This window comes from Pinus tabuliformis, chromosome X (genome assembly GCF_031772625.1).
Source record: "Pinus tabuliformis cultivar Carrire ecotype Pingquan chromosome X, CPIR1, whole genome shotgun sequence".
Taxonomy (NCBI): Eukaryota; Viridiplantae; Streptophyta; class Pinopsida; order Pinales; family Pinaceae; genus Pinus; species Pinus tabuliformis.
Genome location: NC_142308.1, coordinates 1291393010 through 1291415833, shown reverse-complemented (window position 1 = coordinate 1291415833; position 22824 = coordinate 1291393010).

Genomic DNA, 22824 nt, shown 5'->3' with positions numbered 1-22824 from the left:
TGGTGGGATTGGAAAGAGGACACAGAGGGATACTGCAGGTCACAATTTCAGAACTAGAAGATTCAAAATTATAGAGATACATCAGATGCAATATCGAGCGCCTACAAAGTGAAGAAAAGTGTGTAGATTTTTTAAATTTTTTGCATAAGCTTGGTTTGAAAAAATAGTTTGAAGGAATTCGAAGGGCATAGTGAAGCATTATTATCGGTAAATTGATGCCCCAAAGAAAGAAAATGGAAACACCTAGTAATCAACCTTAAAGCTCTAGCATGACTCGTGAAGAAGAGGAAGAAATGCAACATGATATATCAAAATTACAAGACCAAGTACAACAAATTTCATTCTCACTAAAGGTAAATGAAGCCAAGATGAATGGCCTGGAAGCTAATATGAATGGAATGAAAGTTAAGATGGATGGCATGGAAGCTAAGATGAATGGCATGGACGTTAAGATGGAAGAATTGAAGATAAATTTGAATAAGTTGCTACAAGAAATTGTCACTAATGGTGAAGGGGTAGTAAAGGAAACTCCTGATGAGAACAAAAGAAATGTTAATCATGATTTCATAGACTCCAATGTTGGATTAAAGACCCACCATGTTCCAAAACTGATATGAGGAAGTCTGATGGCAACGATCCCGGAACATGGATACTAGAAATGGAGCAATTTTTCAATCTCCATAATATGCAAAACACACAAAGGGTATGTATTGCAACTTTATATTTGGAACCAAATTAGTTTATATGGTATCTATGGCTTTTCTCTTGTTAACAAATTGTCACTTGGTAAAATTTTTACGGAAAAAATGACAGCACATTATGAGGATAAAAAAGGCAACACTTTTTTTAGCCAATTGATAAATCTCAAACAAAAGGTTTCAATGATGGAGCACATTGAGGACTTCCAAAAATTGAACATAAGGGTAAAAGATATTCTAGAGGAGCATAGGATTGATGTTTTCATAGGGAATTTAAAGGATAATATAAAAAATAAGGTTAGCCTTTGGGAACCTGATTCATTGGAGAAGGCATTCAAGTTAACAAGAAAAATGGAAAGCAAAATTATGGCAACCAGGAAGGCTAGCACTCACAGCTATAAATATGGAAGTGTTTTTTCCCCTAGCCTTCCACAAACTACAAGGTTGACACCACAAAAATTGGAAGAAAAAAGAGAAAAATGGCTTTGTTACAGTTGTGATAGAAAATACACTAAAGGTCATAAGTGTGCTAAGAAGAAATTATTCTACATAGATTGTGAAGAGGAGGAAGAAAAGGAACAAGAAATTTCAAAAGAAGAGGATATACTCCAGGAAAAAACCCTAGATAAAGAAGAAATGAATCTAACCATATCTTGTAATGCATTGGATGGAATTACCACTCCTCCACCTATCAATATAGAAGGACATATCAAGAATAAAAAGGTAATCGTGTTGATTGATTCAGGAAGTACCCACAATTTTATTCATTCTAAGATAGCCAAAGAATTGAATTGCTTCTTATATCTAGCACCAGAGTGTCAAGTGATGGTTGCAAGTGGAGGAACCATAAACTTCTCTGGAAAGTGCCATAATATCAAGCTATCCATGGGAGAATATGTATTAAATATCCCAATGCTTTCCATTCCAATGGGTGGTGTTGATGTTGTACTAGGAGTCCAATGGCTACAATCCCTGGGTACAATATCTTTTAATTTTCAAGAACTTTTCATGAAATTTTCTGCGGAAGGAAAGGAAGTTGAATTAAGGGGTATTGCGGGGAAACTAGGAAAGATAATCGACTCTAATGGTATGACAAATCTTCTAAAGAAGGAACAACGAGGTGTAATTGCACAATTATATTCACTGGATGTTTCCACAGTGAAATCATCTATTTCTCCAGATCCCCAGAAAGCCTTGGACAATCATTCCAAGGTATTTGAGACTCTCAAAGGTCTCCCACCTATTCGTGATCATGATCACACAATTCATTTGATTCCAGGAAGTGTTCCTCTGAACATCGAGCCATACAGATATCCCTATGCCCAAAAGAGTGAAATTGAACGTATGGTTGCGGAAATCTTAGAGGTTGGTATAATTCAGAATAGTCAAAGTTCTTTCTCTGCTCCAGTAGTATTGGTGCACAAGAAGGATGGATCATGGTGCATGTGTCCAGATTATAGGGAGATCAACAAGATAATTATTAAAGATAAATTTCCCATTCCCGTCATTGATGAATTGGATGAATTGCATGGATCAATTTACTTCACCAAGTTGGATCTTCATTCAAGATATCATCAAATCGGAATGAAGACTAAAGAAATTCCGAAAATAGCATTTAGAACTCATGAGGGTCATTATGAATTTTTGGTCATGCATTTTGGCCTTACCAATGCACCTTCTACTGTTCAAGGTTTGATGAATTCCATTTTCAAACCCTTCCTTAGAAAATTTGTGTTAGTATTTTTTGATGATATACTAATCGACAACAAGTCTTGGAAGGATCATGTTGAACATGTTGAGAAGGTTCTCAAACTATTGAAGGAGAAACAATTATATGCAAAAAGCTCCAAATGTTTCTTTGGAGTACAAGAGGTAGAATATCTGGGTCATATTGTATCTCATGAACGTGTTAAGGTAGAATATCTGGGTCATATTGTATCTGATGAACGTGTTAGAGGTTGGTATAATTCAGAATAGTCAAAGTTCTTTCTCTGCTCCAGTAGTATTGGTGCACAAGAAGGATGGATCATGGTGCATGTGTCCAGATTATAGGGAGATCAACAAGATAATTATTAAAGATAAATTTCCCATTCCCGTCATTGATGAATTGGATGAATTGCATGGATCAATTTACTTCACCAAGTTGGATCTTCATTCAAGATATCATCAAATCGGAATGAAGACTGAAGAAATTCCGAAAATAGCATTTAGAACTCATGAGGGTCATTATGAATTTTTGGTCATGCATTTTGGCCTTACCAATGCACCTTCTACTGTTCAAGGTTTGATGAATTCCATTTTCAAACCCTTCCTTAGAAAATTTGTGTTAGTATTTTTTGATGATATACTAATCTACAGCAAGTCTTGGAAGGATCATGTTGAACATGTTGAGAAGGTTCTCAAACTATTGAAGGAGAAACAATTATATGCAAAAAGCTCCAAATGTTTCTTTGGAGTACAAGAGGTAGAATATCTGGGTCATATTGTATCTCATGAACGTGTTAAGGTAGACTCTAGAAAATCCCCACATCCATAAAGCATCTGCGACGATTTCTCGAGTTGAGAAGGTATTATTGCAAGTTTGTTAAGAATTATGGGAGAATAGCAACACCTCTAACAACATTATTGAAGAAAGATGCATTTTCATTGACTCCAGAAGCAACAAAGGCCTTCGAACATCTTTAAGAGGCAATGTGCCAAGCACTGGTCTTAGCTAAACCAGACTTCACAAAAACCTTTATTGTGGAATGTAATGCTTCTGGAAAATGGAATTGGTGTTGTTTTAATGCAAGATGAAAGACCCATTGCTTTCGAAATTTGTCCAATCAAGGGAAAGTATTTACACAAAGATATTTATGAGAAGGAAATATTTGCAATACTACATGCACTTAAGGAATGGTGACCCTACCTAATGGGAAGACACTTCAAGGTAAAAGCGGATCATGATAGTCTTAAAAACATTTTAGAACAAAGATTATCCTCTGAAGAGCAACAAAAGTGGGTCACAAAGATGTTGGGTTATGACTTTGAAATCATCTAGAAGAAAGGGAAGAAAAATGTTGTGGCAGATGAACTCTCAAGAAAGGATGAGGATGTGGAAGCATTATTGTGTGCCATTTGTATTATCCAACCAAATTGGATAAACGAAGCAAGGGAGGAATGGAAGAATGATGAAGAAGTGTGGGCACTTATTCAAAAGGTACAACAAGATTCCATTATATCTGATACATTTAGTTGGAAAAATGATTCGTTATGTTACAAATATCGCTTATACCTTTGTAAGAATTCCCAACTCAAACAAAATATTCTTATGGAATTTCACACTTCTCCCTTAGGATGGAACTCAGGATTTTTAAAAACATACCACAAGGTTAAGAAGGAATTTTTTTGGGATGGCCTTAAATCGGATATTCAAAAGTTTGTGGCAAAATGTTTGGTTTGCCAACAGAATAAAGTTGACACAATTAAGACCCCGGGTCTATTGAAACCTTTATCCATTCCAAGCCAACGTTGGAAGGAGGTTTCAATGGATTTTATTATAGGTTTACCCAAGTCTAAAGAGAAGAGTATCATCATGGTGGTAGTTGACAGACTTACCAAGTATGCACACCATTGTGCATTATCACATCCATTTAAAGCCAGTATAGCTTCTACTACATTTATGGAAACAATTCAAAAGCTACATGGAAACCCAAAGATTATTGTAAGTGACAGAGATCCCATTTTCACTGGAAATTTTTGGACATAATTATTTTCTTGTCTTGGTACTCAGTTAGCTCATAGCTCATCTTATCATCCTCAATCTAATGGGAAAACTGAGATAGTAAACAAATGTTTGGAAGGATATCTTTGTTTCTTTGTATCTGATAAACAGACACAATGGGTCAAATGGTTGCCTCTGAATAAATGGTGGTATAACACTTCCTTCCATACTGTAGCAAAAATGACCCCATTTAGGGAACTTTATGGATATCAACCACCATCCATCACATCATATTTAAGAGAAAATTATAAGGTTCAAGCAGTGGAACATCACATCGAGCATCAAAAACAAGTTCTCCAACTCTTAAAGGATAACCTCACATTGGCGCAGAATAGAATGAAACTACAGGCAGATCAACATCACAGTGAAAGAAGTTTTGATGTAGGTGATTGGGTATTCCTACGGTTACAGCCATATAGAAAAATTTCCCTCAAGAAAGCTAAGAAGGATAATAAATTATCACCAAAGTATTATGGTCCGTACAAGGTGTTGCAAAACATTGGTACTATGGCATACAAATTGGAGCTTCCTGCAGCTTCTCGAGTGCACCCAGTTTTCCATGTTCCATGTTTAAAGAAGGTTATAGGTAACAAGCTCCCAGTTCAAACAATATTGCCAAAACTTGATGAGCAAGGAAAAATCATATTGGAACCGGAAGCAGTCACAGAAACAAGAACTCGAAAGCTATGAAATCGATCATTTTTGGAGTATCTCATCAAGTGCAAGAACTTATCTGGTGAAGATTCCACATGGGAGGATGAGAATTTTATACAAAGCACCAAGAACTACTCAAGCGTTGAGGACAACACTTTTTTGAAGGATAGGGGCATGTTAGGTCCCTATAATACTAGTGATTCCCCCATTACTATTATCATTGTATCCCTTATTAATATTGTAGTGCCCCTATTGTCCCCATATTGTTATTATTGTGCCCCATAGAATCCCTCTATTGTTATTTTTGTGCCTTTATATTATTATTGTTAAGTTGGCTTGGTTATATTCTGACCCCTTAGACTCCAATATATAGAAAGGAGGTTTTTTCATTTGAATCATCATAGAATTGTTCATTTGTGTAATGTAAAGGAGGTTATCCCCTAGAAGAGGACGAATTATAAGGCATTGATCTATCATTTCTATATTTTTGTGAGCTGGCTTCATAACAACATAACCTGTTCTCACCTGGATTAAACCTCACGCTGAAGGAAGGCAATGCTAGGGTAACCACAAACCATGCTTAGCCAAGTAGCTAGCCCTACTAGGCTGGGAGAGGGCTCTCTCCATAAGGATCTCAGCCAAGATGAATGGATCAGGAAAAGGATATTAGGCTAGGTATAGTAGCACAAGGTTTGATTTGATTTTGAAGGGGTTTTGCTCGATCAAGACGAGCCAGACAGTTAGGGCTAGGGAATTAGGTCAAAATCGAAGGGTATTCAATGGGGCAAGTTAGGCATAAGGTTTAGCAGTATAGGGCTTGATGGGTGAGGTGTTTTAAGACTGGTGAGAAGCTAGGAAGAGCATGTGATTACCATGGATCCTTCCTAGATTGTAGAAAACATATAATGGTGAATATTTCCCCAAAGTAGAGTAGTGATGTTATGAATTCTGCCTATCAACTTGAAAAAATTCACTTAGAAGCAATGAAATGATTAATGAAGTACACAAAACATTCTAACATATGATCACAAGAGAAGAAAATGAACTAAAATTCATACCACATGGATCTCAAAGAAATATCTGCTATTTTTATTAATCTCCTACTAAACTGTTACAAAATGATGTACAATCAAGGCATAAGCATTCAGCTAAGTCCAAACCTTTACAATGGGAAAGAAGAAGAAGATATAGGCATTTTTTCAACCTCCTCCCATCCTCAGTGGTTGAGTCCTTAAGATGAGGAGCTAACCTAACCAAAACTGAACAAGAAACTGGAATTTAGGCATCCTAACAACTTGCCTCTAAAAGTGAGAAAATTGATTCATTTGTGCTCAAATTGACTTTTAATCTAATGAATCTACCCTCTACTAATAATTATCCATCATATTTACAAGAAAAGTCATCATTTCCATCAGTAAAACATCCTCCATCAGAGAAAATCCATGGACATAGTCAAAACACAGAAAAATGGCCATCCTCTGCAATATTTGTCAAACGCACAGTGTCGCTAGTCTAACGCACAGTGTCACTTTCAGGTCCCTTTTGGAGGCCTTTCTGGAATCCAAATTGAGATCATGATATCTCATTGGTAATATATTCAAGTCTAATTTCCAAAACACCTATAATTTATTCATTTGAAGCTCATTTTACCCCTCAAACGTTGATTCTCCCAAGACTGCTTCTGTGTGTCCAAAATGTGGCAGAAATGTCATTTTTAGGGTGTTTTTTGACTTTTTGGTGGACCATTTCTACCCGAAAAACATAGCAAATCCATAGGGTGCATGTGCGCATCGCTCTAAATCCAAAAATTCAAGCCATTTGTCCATTGGGTGGCTCTATGAAAATCGAAACACCGGTGGCGCTGTGTGTTGAGCCAGATTTCCTGTGTTTAGAATTTTCAAAAATTGCCAAAAACAAAAACGCCTCCAAACTTGACCAAAATTGGTGAGGAGCATCATCATCAATTATCCTGATAAGCTAGGAAGCTTTAGCAAGCAACCTAAGCCTATCCTCCACCTTTTGCCTTTTAGAGCCCATCTTAGCCTTGCTTTCATCTATTTTACCCTCATGTTGCAAATTTCGTTCTGGGCCCTATAGTGGTAGGCCATGTGCCTGATGATCTAGTTGTCCATATTGGCCTTTTCCAATAGATTCTCTAAGTGCAAATTGACTCTTTCAAGCCAAATCTCTCTATCACCCTCAATTTCTTTCTCAATTGGAGTCAATGTGAACAGTGACTCTTCCTCTTACATTGCTGACTTATCCTTGTCACCTTGTCTTTTTATTTTGAGAAGTTCCAGCTCCATGAGGACCTAATTGTCACTCAGCTACTTGTTCTCTTGTTCCAGATATGTGATGACATACTTGGCTCTCGCTAAGTTGTCCATCAATGCTTGGACTTGAGCCTCCTTTTCCTGTATGATAATGTCCTTTATTGTTGCTGCATCCTGAGCCTCCAAGTAAATTTTCTCCATGCCATTATGAATATAATGCTGCTCTGACTCATCATGCTCTATCAAATCAAAGTCTCTTTCTTCCTCCTCATCATAATGATATTCCACCTACATCTTTTCTTTCCCATTTTGTAGTTGTTGCACCTGTGCCTGCTGTGTTGATGAAGAAGGCAAAGCCCGTTCCACATCATATGTAGCAACCATTTTCCTATGAGATTATGAAGAAGGCAAGGTATCTTCCACATCCTATGGGGCAAACACTTGCCTATCAGCTGCAAATAAACTTCTTGTGCCCCTTTAGTATGTCATGTAGGTCTTGGGAACCTTAGTAGCTCTAGTCTCTTTGGCCTTCTCATCTATCTTCACCTAAGCACTGTTAGAAGATCCTCCTAATTCTTGGGACACCAGTGGAGGAATTTTAGGACCCCTGAAGATGTCATGAGCAATAAATGTCTCCCAGGAGACATTGAGAAGGTTAATATGATGAAGCACAATCATCTTGATCATGGAATAATGATAAAGACTACTCACCTACTCAGGGTATGACTTTTTCTACACAAAGTGGGCCATCTTCTCAATATTCTTGAACAATAAATAAGGGAGGTTTAACATCCTCACCCTAGTAAAATGCATGAGAAGCCTGATGTGATAGGTGTACAGTCTAGAAAATCTGCCCTCACAAGGGAAATATTTCATGATGATTTTCAACATGGGGGCATACTTTTCTTCAAGGAACCTGAAAGGAAAAAGCCCTTTTGCTTCATTTTTGTACCAAGGTTTGATGTAAGGCTCATAATAGTGTTCATCTAGGTCTTGTGACTTGTACGACTTCTCGCCTACATTTGGAATCCTGGTCACATCCGCAATAATGGAGGGTGAAACTTTAAATGCCACCCTAGCAAGAGTCACCTTACTATGCCAAAGATTGGCTACAAAAATTTTGGTGAGCTCAGGGTGGTGTGAACTCTCTCTACCTGCTCACACAACTCATAGCACCCTAGATGCCTGAAACAAGTGACAAACAAATGAGGTGCCTGCAACTCTCTGAGGTTTGATGGCTCTTCCCTGATAATTCTACCTCCCTTGTGTGGCTTTCTCGAATGCCTAGGTCTATCTGTTGAACTGTCACTGACAGTGTTTTCTTCCTCCTCATAGTCTTTGTCTTCTCTGTCCATGTTTGAAAATTTTGAGGCTGTGCGCTCCTAGAAATGGATGAAGGGAGTGAGCAAGAGTGATTAGGAATAAGGGAATGGGAGATGACCTTGTGAGGTATTTGGTGGGCTAGTAAATGAATGGGAGTGTGTGAATCATGAAAATGAGGGAGAGGAGCTTGGGTTCTTTTTGAAGTATAGCTTGTGGGATGAAGGACAAAGGAATATAAAATGTTATGGAGTGATATAGGGGAGGGGTTCAGGGCTTTAGTGATAGGTGATGGGAGAAATAATCAGGGTTAGGGTTCCTAGGGTATTATTAAGGAAGAATCTAGGGTTTCACTTTTCCATTGTAAATTACCTTTAAAAACTTCAATTACAAACCAATGATGAAGTACAGAGATGAAACTTGCTTGAGGGAAGAGAGGGTGATTTTTGATGTTTTCAGGTAGCTGGAGGCTTTTTGGCCCTTGTTGGTTGAACGTGTACCGCCTGCTATAGGTGTGCAACACCCTCATGAATGCGCACCGCAGTGGGTTTTTACATTCCACAATCGCCCTACGTGTAATGCTCCGGCCTAAACGTGCAAGTCCACTTCAATATGATGTTTTACTGCCTTTCCGGTGTCCAAATTAGGTGTGGGATAGCTCATTGGAAATCGTGTCCTGTCTACTTTCTAGAACATTTTGAATTTTTCAATTTGGAGCTCATGTTTCCTACCAAACGCTCATTCTACCAAAACTAGTAAAAATGTGCAAAATGAGGCTGCCAAAATGGAGAGTGTTGTTGCGGTCAATGTTTGGAGGTCTTCCTCAACTCCATATTGAGCTCATGATAGCTCATTGGAAATATATTTGTATCTAGTTACCATTTGACTCATCAAGCAAGTCATTTGGACACTCTAGCAAGGATACAGCTTTATTTTCCTAAGGTCACTCTTGAAGTGCAGCAACTCTCCTGTGACACCTATAGTTTTGACATTTCTCCAAAACCATGACACTTGTGTAAAAAATGGAGTTTTTTCTTCTTGGGTATATGATGGACAAGAACCTCTTTCACTTTTGTGAAGTTCATGTTCTCTTGCTCGGAAACATCATTTGAATAAAACCTATCCCAATATGTGGAACAAGGGATTTGTAGAAATGAAGGGAAATGAAGGGGATAAGGGGCTTCTAAATTCTTGAGAAAATTTTGGGAAGTAGGGAGGGATGTTAGGAAGTATGGGAGAGTGGAATTTCAAGGATTGAGTGAGGGCAAGGGGTCCATAATGGAGAAACATAGGCCTAACCTAGAAAAATGTCAAATTGTAGCAATAGGCTAGGGTTTGTGGGAAAGTGACAAATTTGAGGGGTATCAGTGATGGGAAGTGTTTAAGAAGGTATATTAAGGATAGGGGAAGGTGTATGAGCATCAGGCTACAAGTTTTGTTGATGATTTGACCATCCAAGAAAAATTACCTTCAAAAACCCTAGGAGAGGGAAATGAGCCTTACCTAAGCACAATTAAAGCACAAACATGGTGTAAAATGACCCACTGGAACCTGAAATAATGATGATAACTCTTTGAATGGTGGTACACTCAGCTGAATGGTGACATGAACCAATACTTGGAAGACTTTGGAAGGAATGAAAACAAATCCTAAACCTAATACCTAGTGACCAAATTTTTACTTGAAGACCCACTGAAATGAAAAAAATTGACTTTGACACCCTAAGACCACTTTATAAGAGCATATTTGATCACTGGTGGTAGTATGCAAATACTAACTCTAGCATTTGCTCCATTGGGGATGGTAGCTACTTGGAGGTGCCAAGGACACCGTAGACCAAGTATCCTTATCCATTGGGCATGGAGTAAAAAAAAATCAATCTAAAATACATGACTGAATACTGATGACTCAAAGACACAAGCTGACTCGAAACTGACTTGAAATTCACTGAAAAAATGACTCAAGGCTTACTTAGTTGAAACAACTACTTACAAAACTTATTAATGGCAGGAGACCATCGAGATTTGAGGGCTTCAAATGCTAATGACAAACACGTGCCTACTAAAGAAATATGTACAATCATGTGAAGTGAACCTTCCAATGTAACCAATACAGTAGATGGCTACTCACTGAAATTCTTCTCTCACTTTCCTCAAGCAGGGAGAACAATGTAGATGTAGGCAATTCACAATAGCAACTGAAACCAAGGCTTATGCTAATGAACCGGTCCACATTCATCCTCTCTAATGCTTGTAAAAGAATTCTAAAGGGATCTTGAAAATCCTGAAGCACTAGCTTTTCTTGAGCTCCAACAGTAAAAATACAAGTACTCCCTTCATTCTGATCTGAAAGAACAGTTGGTTGTTGATTGATAGGAAGGCATAGAGAAGTCTAAGCTTATTCTATCTGAGCGTTGGCTGTAAATTCCTCAAGCATGAGAAATTCTGACTCAATTTCTGGCATATTGTCTCTCTCCGGCTCATACTCCTCAATTTCATAGTCTAAGTCATTCTTAAACAGAAAACATTCTTCAAGCTTATCAAACATGACAGCCTTATCATCTTCATGAAAGAAAACAATATTTGTTCTCTGATCTATAAATATAATTTCAAGACTATCCTCATTTTCAAAAGTGGAAGAAGCTTCACTAACACCTTCTTGATGATGTGAACACGACAAACCTGCATTAGCTTAGGTTATAACATGACCTTTCAGGAGTTGATCTATCTCATCTTTAGAAAGAGGAGACAGTACATTTTGTTTTCTTTTTATAAGAAAATAATTGTCTTCTTGAAATAACAATTCAAAACATGAAATATGAGAAGAAAAATCTGAATGACAATCCCCAATTCCCTGGTCTTCTGAGATTTGAATACATTGTTGATCATCTTCATATGACACGACAACTAGATTGTCATGTTTCTTATCGCACTCATCAATCATACGACGAAAAAAATCAAATATTTCTTGAAACCTAAAGCTAACACTTCTATCATTTACCACTGAGTTATCCAAAGAAGATTTTTTAGTTACTTGAACAAAGATCTCATCTTATTTTTCATAAAATGACCGGATTACCTCATCATGAAGCCTTTGTTCTAATGAAATGAGAACACTTTTGTCAATAACTTTGTTTTCTTCATTCCAGATGATCTCAACAACAAAGCTCTCCTTCATGGGATTCAGAACAAGGTACTCTTCATCATCACAATCTGAATCTAGATTTTAAATAGCCAACTTGACTTTATCACAATCTGAAATTGGAACTTGATTTTCCTGCATACTGTCTTTTGTTATGAGTAGATTTGAAATAAGACCTTGTCTTCCATAATTTTCAATTATACTAATATCTTGAACCTGATACAATTTTTCTTGAGCATCCTGATAAGTATCCTCTAAGCTCTCGTTATGCTGCTGAAATGGATTTTTGTACAGGGCTTCCATGATCTCACCAGGGAAAATTTTAAGAACCCCCTCTAAATTTACATGTATAATAAATGGGCGAATATCCATGGTATATAGGAAAAATTGAAGGAAATTTTATCAATAATATGATATGTATATATAATTTTTTGGCGAATCTCTCACCAGGCATAGCGAATATTTTACTCAATTATAAAATCCTGTGTTTATTGAATACACAAATGAAATCATTGCGTTTCTTTAAAATATCTTTTGAAATCAAAATTACTGAAATTACATATCGATAACCTAGTGGGTGTAGGATAAAATTCACCCGTGCCATTCACAGAAAGCATGAGAAAAAACCTAATACTATATATAAAACCAAGAAAAATTCAAATTCATCACTTCTAGGGACCTTGTAACCACCCTGCCAATACACAAGTATGTTCTTGTTTGCAATTGGAAAAATTACCCAAATTACAGTCTGTTTTTACCAGCATATGTTGGAAAGTTATAGAAGGATGAATAGTGCAATCAATCCATTCCTTTAGCCCTTGATTTGTTTCAGTTTAAAACATAAGTATACAAATATACTTGTCCAGTGTCTATGCTTTAACCATTCACCTTAAGATGTTTTTACAATATAATTTCCTAAGTCTATTTAATATCTTCATTATCATAAAAACCAACCTATATCCATCTTTAACTCCACATCTATCACTCTTAGGGGGATGAAATCTATTTATCCCTCTGAGAACTTGGTAGACCCAGAATTAAGATGGATCTAAGATGATAGAATTTCCCCTTTAAATAGTCTATTCTCACATGAATACCATGGTATTATCATAGGTCAATACCATGGATTATCATAAACCTGGAGCTTAAAAATTACTATTAGTAATTTATAAAAATTAATAAAATTAATAGTTGATTTTTATTTTATTTTTTATTTTAACCAACCTAAAATGTTTAACATACATTAAATTACAACATCCATTTTTACTCTTGATCGGATCAAATATTGATTCACTCTATGCTAGTTTGCATATCACGATATTTGATACCTCTCGGGGGTTAGTAGATCCAGAGTAAAGATGGATCTATGTTGGTTTAATTCCCCCATTTAAATAGGCTACATTCCAGGTGAATACCATGGGCCAATACCATGTGCCATTTTTATTTTTATTAATACTAATATTAGGGTTAATAATGTTTTTTTGCATGGTATTAATAACAATCTAGTCCATGGTATTTGTCCCATAGTATTTTGCCCATGGGTTTCACCTAAATATAACGCATTTTTTGAGTGTTAGTAAATATAAGGTGACTTATGGAGTAAATATAAAAAAATAAAATTATTTGTTTACCATACCTCTTTTACAAATATGGCATTTGGCCCATAGGATTCACTTAAATAAAACCTCTTTCTTGAGCCTTCATAAATAGAACGAGGGTTATGGACTAAATATAAAAAGAGGTTTTATTAATTTACCATGTGTCTAGTTTATTTATATTTTTATTTATTTACCATACCTTTTGAGTAAGTATAGAAAGACGTTTTATTTATTTACCATACCTCCACTTTACTTATATTTTTATTTGTTTACATCCTTTCATGTATATAAGGTGACTTATGGAGCAAATATAAAAAATGTTTTATTTATTTACCATACCTCTCATTTATTTATATTTTTATTAATTTACCATACCTGTTTTATAAATATGGTATTTGGGCCTTTGGCCCATAGGATTCACTTAAATAAAACCTATTCTCGAAAATGGGCGAATGGATTCACTTAAATAAAACCTATTCTCGAAAATGGGTGAATGGAAGGTTGTAACTCCTAATTTCAAAGGCTAAATTTACCCTTTTTACCCTCTCCCTTAAAATAAGGTGGGCTATTTGAGGTGATTTGTAAAATTGTACTATGATACAAAATATTCGCCCACTAAAAATTTAAAACCCCTTAATTCCACCAAAGGGCGAACATTCGCCCCTAAAATTTTCTATGGATCTCACTGTCCATGAAGTCATCGTCTTCATAAATTTTCTCAATATTCTCCGTAAAACTATAAACATGTTTACAATAGTTCTAAACTATTATTAAGGATGGACAAGATCCTTTATACCTTTCAAAGAACATGGTATGAAAATCCTTTAAATAATGAATACAAGCAGGCGGAAAACTTTCATACCAAGATCGGCCTTCACCTTCGAGAGTGGCCATGAATATTTTCATCAAGCAGTCTTCAATAAAATCATCCTTCAACTTGCAAGTATGCATGTGAAATCTAACCAGATGTAAAGCAGCATCATTCCTATCATCATCTTTAAGCATAGGCAAATTCCTTTGTCAACCTACCTTAGGAATTTTATTTGGGAAACCTGGAATGTGATCTCGGCTCATGGGAGCATACCTTCGAGCAAGCGAATTGATTTTGATAACAATGAATTCCCCAAGAAATTCTTCAGGCTACTGGTTCTCGAAGCGTGGAGTTGCCATAAAAATTCTGAACCTTGGGATTTTTCAACACTGGAGTCGCCAGGTGAATGATTTCAGCCTTCACATGCATTTGGCCACTGTTCAGCATAAGCAAATTTATTATCTTTCCCAGGGAATACAAAACCTTTCACTCGTTCCCCAGTATGGCCTCCACTATGTTATCACATAGATTAAGCCTCGGGCTGAAGGAAGGCAATGCCAGGGTAACCACAAACCACACTTAGCTAAGTAGGCAGCCCTACTAGGCCGGGAGAGGGCTCTCTCTGTAAGGATCTCGGCCAACATGACTGGATCAGGAAAAGTATACTAGGCTAGGTATAGTAGCACAAGGTTTGATTTGATTTTGAAGGGGTTTTGCTGGATCAGGAGGAGTGAGACAGTTAGGGCTAGGGAATTAGGTCAAAATTGCAAGGTGTTTAACGGGGAAAGGTAGGCATAAGGTTTAGCACTCTAGGGCTTGATGGGTGAGGTGTTTTAAGACTGGTGAGAAGCTAGGAAGAGAATGTGATTACCATGGATCCTTCCTAGACTATAGAAAAAATATAATGGTGAATATTTCCCCAAAGAAGAGCATTGATCTTATGAATTCTGCTTATCAACTTGAAAACATTCACTTAGAAGAAATGAAATGATTAATGAAGTACGCAAAACATTCTAACATATGATCAAAAGAGGAGAAACTGAACTAAAATTCATACCACATGGATCCCAACGAAATAGCTACAATTTTTATTAATCTCCTACTAAACTGCTACAAAATGATGTATAGTCAAGGCATAAGCATGCAATTGAGTCCAACCCTTTACAATGAGAAAGAAGACAAAGATATAGGCATTGTTTCAACCTCCTCCCATCATCAGGGGTCAAATCCTTAAGATGAGGAGCTAATCTAACCAACACTGAACAAGAAACTAGAAGTTAGGCATCCTAACAACTTGCCTCTAAAAGTGAGAAAACTGATTCATTTGTGTTCAAATTGACTTTACTGATTCATTTGTGCTCAAATTGACTTTTAATCTAATGAAACTACTATTGGGCATGGAATTTCCCCATAGCATGTTTTGGGGCTCAAAGCCCAAGTTTTGGTCAAAGGTTTTGTAAGACTCCACGAATTTAGGGCATGGAGCGCAAAGTATAGGTTAGGTCATAGGGATGTCCACCCTAAAATATTGTAAAGTAATGTAAAGTCATGTCAGCCTACCCATGGTTCACGGACCATGGGATTGTATAAATAGAGCGAGGCTCTAAGTTGTAAAGAGATCTAAGGAACAAGAGGGAAGAGTACAAATGGTTTGAGCTTAGAGTAGGATTCTAAGTGTATTAGGTCGTAGTAGTAGGAAGAGGCTTTGTAGCTAAGTGCACAGAGGCCTAGTAGAGTCTGCAGCTGAGTGTGTGGACCCCTGTAACTAAGTATACAGGGCGGTGTTGACTCTATAATCTGGTGAAGATTAATAAAAAGAAGTTGATTCATATTTCTGTGTATCTACTGTGCATTGCCTTCTTTACGTTCATACTATTTTATTTATCGCGCGCACTGATATGATTGATGAATATGCTTTAATAATCAATAGTCTTACATAAACAAGTTAAGTAATCGGTTAATAACAGATTAAATAGCAAGGAACTTGGGTATTATACGAGTTGCACCCCAAGTAGGATTGCATAGAAGTAGCACCACAGGGTACAAAGGAATAGTAAGTGCACATAGCAACGTGCGCGCAAGGTCAAATCGCAGATCTCTAGAAGTCCATCAGACATCCCCAGGGTGTGGAAACCTAGTTCTAGCACCCTCCCATACTGCTTCGGGTGAGACCTCGGTTTGTGCTCTGCGTACTGTTGCTGAAAGGGCCAGTAGTACCGGGATTTGCTTAGCTAACTCACCTCTGAACCTGGGTCAGGCCCATATAAGCCAACAAATGGTTCCATTGCTAGGACTGTGATCTGCATAAAGGAAATCTGATGTTGTGCCACTAGAATCCAACAAAGAAAGAAATTGAAGAGTGGTTGGATAAGAAGATTCACAAGTTTGTGACATAGGAGAACAAAAATCTATAAGTATCTAATGAAGGGTGGTTGGAGTGTTACTTGTATGCGAAAATCCATGAAATTTTCTTTGCATCCTTTCCTTCTGTGCTATATGAGTGGATCGCGAAGTTAGCAGATAGCCGGGGAAGGTGTAAGCTCGAAAAACCATTAGTGTGCACTCTGGAAGTAGTGTTCAGACTAGAAGCATTAGGAGATAAGATAACATGAGCTACGGACCATTGGCTCAACCAAATAATAGGAGGATTTTTCACTGAGTTCGCGGTCGACACGACCATCAGCTATAGCAAGGTGGAACAATTCTTTCTCAAGGAATTGTGAGGTAAGTATATTAAAGATTTGAACACTTGGATTAAGATGATTGTGTGAAAAGTGGGTTCTGTGAATAAATTAATGTTTGGAACTACGCGAAGTGGGAAGATCTAAGTGGAAGTAGTGAAGAGTTCGAAAATAGTCCCTTAATTTCACCCTCGCGGGAAAGCGAGGAAGAGCTTGCGAATGTTTCTCTGAGAAGCACAGTAAGTCTGGTAAGGCAATGTATTCCACGTTTACCACCTCCATCCACACTGCCACCTGTCTCACCCTCCTCACCTCCATCTCCACCCACCCCACCTCTACCAGCCGCCATTGTTCAGTATGGCAAGCGAAATAAAACTACGATATTTAGAGGAGTGGGGAATGAAGATCCAGACCAATTATGGTTCGTGGTAAGAGCTATATGGGAATCACAGGGCATCGTGGAAGACAATATTAAGAAGGGTACGTTGGTGAGCACGCTACAAGATCGTGCATTAACATGGTATATCAATCATTCTAATGACCACCCAAACATAAGAATCACAGAGATCTAGGCCACGCTAAATAGGGAATTTAGCAGGCCAAAGTCATAAACAGAATCAATCATCAGGTTTAAAGAGATCGTGATGATCCAGGGCAAGATCCACTGGGATCTAGACCAAGGGCTGAAGAGTATGATCTGTGAAGCCAATATGATGTTAACAGATGCACAACATCGTGCATGATTTGTGGCCTCACTTATGCCACACTTAAGGATGGCGTTGTCACAACAAAAACTTTCCACCCAAGCCAAAGTGTTGGATATGGCAATGAGATTGAATGAGACCCCTATACAAGACTTTGTGTTGGGAATCCAACAAATCCATGTGCAACTACAGAATCTGTGTCTAGAAATGTAAAGTTTGAAATGGGATAGGACACCTCGGCCGGAGGTGCGCGAGGAAGTATGGTGCATAAATTGAAAAGGCCAAGGGCATGACAAGGACAACTATCTAGTGTTCGCGAACTACTTGACAGGAGGAGGGTCGATGCCATTAAGACCTAAGGCATTGGTAGGGCCAAGAGTGGCATCTACATTATGGTGTGAAATCTGCCAGATAGGAGGAAAACACACCATGGATAATTGTCATCTATTGCAGAAGTATACGCAGACGTCCAAACAATTTTTTTGTAATTTCTGCAGGTCAGTAGGTCATGACAAACGCACCTACCAAAGCTACAAACTAATGATGGATCAGACTCCTTCCTATAGGGTGCAGAACGAAACACGAGCCCTCAACCCAAATGCAGGGATGGCGCATGTTGGATTTCAGGGGTGTAGTCGGGGTTGAGGTAGAATTGAACCAGGAAGGGGTCGCAGAAAACTAATTTGTTACAATTGCGAAGGTCCAAGGAATTATGCCCACGATTTTACAAACCTGACAAGAATATCATGTTGGTATTGTACTCAGTTTGATCATGAGGCAGAAGACGACCCTTCGTTGATAGCGACGATGCGTGAAAATGGGGTACTCCAACCCCCTCCGACTCAAAATTTATAGATGATGAGGTCTGAGCCACGTGAAGAAGATCTGAATGTAAACATGATGCTCAGGAGCGGTATGACCATGGGAGATGATAAAGTGAAGCAACCAGAAGAAAGTGCATGGGTTTGTAAGGCTCCTACAAGGGAACCCGAGTTTGATTTAGAACGTGAGAAGGAGACATTCATGGAAGCTGAGAAGAGCTTCATGGAGGCCTCCACTTCAGGTAGTAGGGATCAACTAGAACCAGGGATGGATCCTTCAGTTCTCATTACCTTTCTGGAGACATGCATGAAACTATAGCATGATAGTAAGGTAGTCAAAGAACTACATGAACTTATCACTGGGTGTGCGGGGTCAGCAGAACCGTGCGTGGTCTGGAAACTTGGAAAGCGTGCATTACGCACAGGAAGCGAAATGAGGATGATTGCGCAAACAGGTGAGTAAGAAATGGATCAGGTAATCCTAGATCTAGGTTTGGATGTGAATGTACTACCAAAGAAAACATGGGAACGCATGGGGAGACCTGCGTTACAATGGTCCCCTATTCAGTTATGATTGGCGAACTAATAGAATATTTTTCCCATGGGAAGATTGCAAGGAGTAATAGTCAATATTGAAGGTGTGACCGCGCAAGTGGATTTTGAAGTGATAGAGATTGTTGATGACAAAAATCCCTATCTCGCGCTACTAGGAATAAACTGGGCCACCGATATGAATGGGGTCATAAATCTAAAGAAGTGCAGAATGATCTTTGAGAAAAGGTCACTACGCGTAGTAGTACTTCTAGATCCAGCTGAAGGGGTGCGATACACTGAACTGGTGTGCAAAAATGATAGTGATGACGATCTCAATTTTATTTACAATATAGCTGCATGAGAAGAATATTGGGTGAATCCGACTGCAAATGGAAGGATTTCATGGGAGCATGAAAGCTCCTGCACTTTGGATTCAGACGAAGAGATAGAGCGATGGCAAAATTAGCTGCATGAAGTAACAATGCTTAATTGCAACATGATGTTTAGATCATTTTACTACGTGACAAAAGAGGTAAGGGAGCTGCTGACATATTATGGATTAACAGTGGTGGATGAATTTCTGAGAAAATCTGAAAGTGCAGTACCAAAACAGCAGTGGTTCGATGTGCTAAAGTGGACACTACACGCAACACCTGCACGATGGTGGGGTACGCATAAAGGAAATTTTAAGGACTGTGTAGATACAGAAGGATGATGTGTCTATGGTTTGGAAAACCCCAGCTCCAAATGAAATCCAATCAACAAGGGCGGAAGAACTTGCACCCCAATCTTTCCAGATGGGTATAGACATATGTTGTATAGTCTGTACAAGCACACATCACCCCTAGACTAGAGAATTGGAACAAACCACAACAGTAGGAAAGGCGACGCACACTACCAATTCTCCATGACGAGGCATTGGATAGGGTGTGTGGAGGACCTATGCGTATGTGTGGATCAATGGTCCTATAGGACCACGTGCAAAACCCTGAACATGGAGACGATTCCAAAGACGTGGAATAGAGTAAAAACCATAATTTCTAAAGAGAATACAAAAAGGAGTCTACATGTAATGGCTCTCGCAGTTGTGACAATGCGTAATGGCCAGGAGGAAGAAATCACGCGTCTACGTGAGGATGAACATCTAAGGATTGAAGAAGCCATCCGATGAGGGAACCTTAGGCTTCGCGAACTCAAATAGGACCAGGTATGATTGAGGAAGAAAAGCACATGGATGAATGCTAAAATCAAAAGGCTGGAAAATGAGATCACACAAGCATGTATCATCGATAAACCAAGGATGACAAAGCAAGATACGGATGACCATACCACTACATTAGAAGATTGTCACCGAGATTTCATGACTCTGCTACCATGGCTATGACCGCACCTCACCAAATGCAGTAACCAGGGAAGCTCACTGCATAAAGTAGAACACCCGGCGTCGATGGTCGCAGAAAAAATCGAGGAGTTTCCATGGACTATGTTGAAAGGTGAGTTGAAGTCTCACACAAGTGGTGTGGCCACCTGACTAGCTATAGGAAGCAAAGTCTCAGTGCTCCAAATAGTTGAAAGAGAGCACGAGACTCTAAAAGAGCCTATTTGGGGGCTGTGCGATAAGGGAGGTGTATGTAGAATTAGCGTGTCCCAAGATTCGCGCTTGCAAATGGGGGGCTGTGCTACTGCGCGCATACGCCAGGAGGTGACCGTTGGTGTCACTGTTCATGACGCAATTTCTGGTTTAAGGCAAAAGGGAGCGGGTAGTGGGCATTTAAGACACAAAATAAGGAGAAGATTTGGGACAATCTGCCGCCAAGAAAGCATTAATGACTTAGAATTAGGGGGAACAATCGAATTAAAATTCAACAGGTGTTATAAAATCCAAGGGCTAGCCATGAGACAACACTTTTTCATTTGAGGTTTGAGAAATTACGTAGAGCACAGAGTGTTGAGCGCTAAGCGATATTTGAGCCCCAAAGTTCACGAACAACCATAGATAGTTGAAACAGGATGACTACTACCAGGAGAAGTGTGGGTTTTTAGAAAGTACCGAAGACGAAGCCGCACAAAATCCCACGATGCAGGATATCCCAAGAGATGCTACGAATGTGCTGGAAATTCTGAAATCACCTCGGACGCCAAGGCCCAAGAAGGATAAGCAGGCAGCGGGACCAGTTCGCATGTCCCTACGGAATCCATGGTTCGGTAAAATCTCCATGGAAAAAAAGGGCAAGCATATCACCATTGAGATAGATGATGACGAGGAGGACTTATAGGCTCTCGTCGATGAGATAGAGGTGGCCAAAGACATGGAATAAGATATCTAGCTAGTGCACGCTACACCAAAATTGCCTGAGTACACCAAAATTGCCTGAGTATGTCCCTCCAAGGAAAGGGAAAGCTAAGATGCCCAAGGATTTGGATGCCGCTAAGAGCGCAGTCCAAACCTCACTCCTCCTCAATGGAATTGTGCTCGAGGACTCGCCCCTCGGCCGCGTGCCCAAAATGGTGTTTGAAGATTGGGACCTCGCAGACAGTGAGAAGTTCCAACATGTAGATTCTGAGAACCTTATGAAGTAGAGCATGGAAGGGTCAGTAAAAACACTAGAGCTGCGGAAATGGCTACGCGATGTGGAGAATGCCAGACTAATTCATCTACTATGGATTCCACACTTTCACCGCACGTCTATCACAATCTTCATCATCAGGCAGCTACTTTGCCTAGTGCATGATGGGTACTTATGGCTGGAGGAGCCTATTCCCATCATGGTGGATCTTATCCACAAGATTTCCCGACTCCCCTATCATGGAAGGGACCCCGCGGAGATAGTCGAAAAAGCAGAGATTTGGTGCTCATAGAGGCCATGAAGAAGAAATACAAACTAGAAAAGAAAAAGAATGGTTTTGCAATCAGCAGCATTAAAGATAAAGAGGTATGTGTAGCCACCCAACTCCTGTCTAGGAAGGTAATGCGAAAATGTTGTGGAGATGAGGTACTAGTGCCAATAGTTGCACTCGTAGAACAATGCGCCAAGGGAGTTCAATTCAACTGGGTTGAGTTCCTCTGTGAGGAGTTCCTGACAAATTGCAAGGAAGCCCAAGAGTGGGGCAAGACATTTCACTATGCGTGGTTTCTCTTGTTTATTTTACTAGTCACAAGGGAACTGCCCAAAGGCAGTCAGTTCCCTAGCATTGAGCAGGAACTACCAGAGGCTGCAAAGTACGTGTCACTTTGAGACACCAAGGGCACCAAGCAGATCATTGAGACAAAGATCTTTTGGGTGCTCATGGAGGTGAGCATCGGGATGTGGATCAATAGACGTCCACGCCTGTCCCCCACAGTGTACAACACTCTGCAGAGCTTTTTAAACTTCAAGCGGAAATGCATAATGTGTACATCAAGGTGTGTAAGGACCTGACACAATAATGGACCAAGCTCCCCTTCATCGCTATCGATGATGCAATATTTTCAGTGCTAGAATTATGGCCCCCCAAGTGGCGTGCCCTAGATCAGGCGGAGATGGATAGAATAGTAGCACAGAAGCAAAACGATGCAACCAAGTTGCAGGTCACGAAGTTGGCCCAGCAAAGGCACAATGAACAAGCAGCCACAGAGGTAAGGGATGTTCGCGAAGTAGCAAGGGTAGACACAGAGGAGGCATAGGCCACTAAATAAGCAGCAATAGCGTGGGCAATAGGGGCCACCACAACACAGGACGAGGAAAGCTAGAACTTATCTATAGGACAGGGAGCATAGGACACAGAAGAAGGCATGGACCTGGGCACAACATCCACCTAGCTAAAAAGGTCATGCATCACGGAGAGA